A 2,500-nucleotide genomic window follows, 5' to 3' on the forward strand; every position below is an offset into this window, starting at 1 on the left:
TCATTTAGTCCTGTTGGCCTTAGCTTTTTGGGCACAGCGATGATGGTGGAGGACTTGAGACAGGCTGGTACATGGCATGTCTCCAGGGAGGTGTTAAAGATGTTGGTGAACACCGGAGACAGCTGGCCAGCGCAGTGCCTGAGGGTGGCTGGAGAGACAGAGTCCGGCCCGGCTGCTTTGCGTGGATTCTGCCTCTTGAAAAGCCCATTAACTTCTCCCTCCTGAAAGGAGAGAGTCGTTTCTGTAGTATGGGTGGGGGATGGGGCCTCTTGGGTGGGAAGGGGTGGTTCAGGACAGTCCAATTGTCTTTCAAATCTACGGTAGAACTCGTTCAGGTCGTTGGCTAGGCGGGAGTCGTTAGTGGTGTGGGGCGCTCTGGGTTTGTAGTTGGTGATGTGCCTGAGCCCTTTGGCAGACAGAAGCAGCGTCGTTAGTAGAGAACTGGTGTTTTAGTGTCTCTGAGTACAGTCGTTTAGCCTCTCTCACCGCTTTGCTAAACCTGTTCTTCGACTCCTTGAATCTGTCTCTATCCCCACTCCTAAACGCTTCCTCCTTCTCCAACCTCAACCTTTTGAGCTTTGCTGAGAACCAGGGCTTGTTGTTGTTAAAGTTCACCCTGGTACGTGTTGGGATACAGCAGTCCTCACAGAAGCTGATGTACACAGCCTCTGTGAGTTCATCCAGACTATTGGTAGCAGTCGTGAACATATCCCAGTCAGTACAGTCTAAGCACGCCCGCAAATCTTCCACAGCCTCACTGGTCCACTGTTTAGATGTCCTCACAGCAGGTTTACAGAGTTTTAGTTGCTGCCTGTATGCACGAATCAGGTGGACCAAGGGAGTTCTGTGCGAGCCGAACAGCCCCGTGACCCACAAGAGAAACATCCCCGCCAAATTCGAGCGTTTGACGGGGTCTATCCGTGAAAAAATATTCACGTTTTTGAGTGCACATGCATTTCTGCTGCAAATGCCTCTGGAAGTTTCATGCCGTTCGTATGCCAATTGTGGCAACACGAAAATGACCCGTTTTCCCATTCCGAGGGATTTCTGTGCGACCCTAACAGCCCCGTGAGCCACAAGAGACACATCCCCGCCAATTTCTAGCGTTTCACGGGGTCTATCCGTGAAAAATATAGACGTTTTTGAGTGCACATGCATTTCTGCTGCAGATGCCTCTGGAAGTTTCATGCCGTTCGTACGCAATGTGGCAACACGAAAATGACCCCTTTTCCCATTCCGAGGGATTTCTGTGCGACCCTAACTAACAGCGCCCGTGAGCCACAAGAGAGACATCCCCGCCAATTTATAGCGTTTCACGGGGTCTATCCGTGAAAAATATAGACGTTTTTGAGTGCACATGCATTCCTGCTGCAAATGCCTCTGGAAGTTTCATGCCGTTCCTATGCAATGTGGCCACACAAAAATGACCCGTTTTCCCATTCCGAGGCATTTCTGTGCGACCCTAACAGCCCCGTGAGCCACAAGAGAGACATCCCCGCCAACTTCTAGCGTTTGACGGGGTCTATGCGTGAAAAATATTAAAATTTTTGAGTGCACGTGCCTTTCTGCTGCAAATGCCTCTGGAAGTTTCATGGCGTTCCTATGCAATGTGGCAACACGAAAATGACCCCTTTTCCCATTCCGAGGGAGTTCTGTGCCACCCTAACAGCCCCGTGAGCCACAAGAGACACATCCCCGCCAATTTCTAGCGTTTCACGGGGTCTATCCGTGAAACATATAGAAGTTTTTGAGTGCACATGCATTCCTGCTGCAAATGCCTCTGGAAGTTTCATGCGGTTCGTACGCAATGTGGCAACACGAAAATGACCCGTTTTCCCATTCCCAGGGATTTCTGTGCGACCCGAACAGCCCCGTGAGCCACAAGAGACACATCCCCGCCAATTTGTAGCGTTTCACGGGGTCTATCCGTGAAAAATATCAATTTTTTTTTGACTGCACATGCATTTCTGCTGCAAATGCCTCTGGAAGTTGCATGCGGTTCGCATGCAATGTGGCGACACGAAAATGACCCGTTTTCCCATTCCGAGGGATTTCTGTGCCACCCTAACAGCCCCGTGAGCCACAAGAGAGACATCCCCGCCAATTTCTAGCGTATCACGGGGTCTATCCGTGAGAAATATTCACTTTTTTGAGTGCACATGCATTCCTGCTGCAAATGCCTCTGGAAGTTTCATGCGGTTCGTATGCAATGTGGCGACACGAAAATGACCCGTTTTCCCATTCCGAGGGATTTCTGTGCCACCCTAACAGCCCCGTGAGCCACAAGAGAGACATCCCCGCCCACTTCTAGCGTTTCACGGGGTCTCTCCGTGAAAAATATCACATTTTTTGAGTGCACATGCATTCCTGCTGCAAATGCCTCTGGAAGTTTCATGCGGTTCGCATGCAATGTGGCGACACGAAAATGACCCGTTTTTTCCCATTCCGAGGGATTTCTGTGCCACCCTAACAGCCCCGTGAGCCACAAGAGACACATCCC

Source organism: Petromyzon marinus, unplaced genomic scaffold, assembly GCF_048934315.1.
Source record: "Petromyzon marinus isolate PM22_M1 ecotype Great Lakes invasive population unplaced genomic scaffold, UKy_Petmar_22M1.pri1.0 PM_G_Scaffold_8, whole genome shotgun sequence".
Lineage (NCBI taxonomy): Eukaryota > Metazoa > Chordata > Hyperoartia > Petromyzontiformes > Petromyzontidae > Petromyzon > Petromyzon marinus.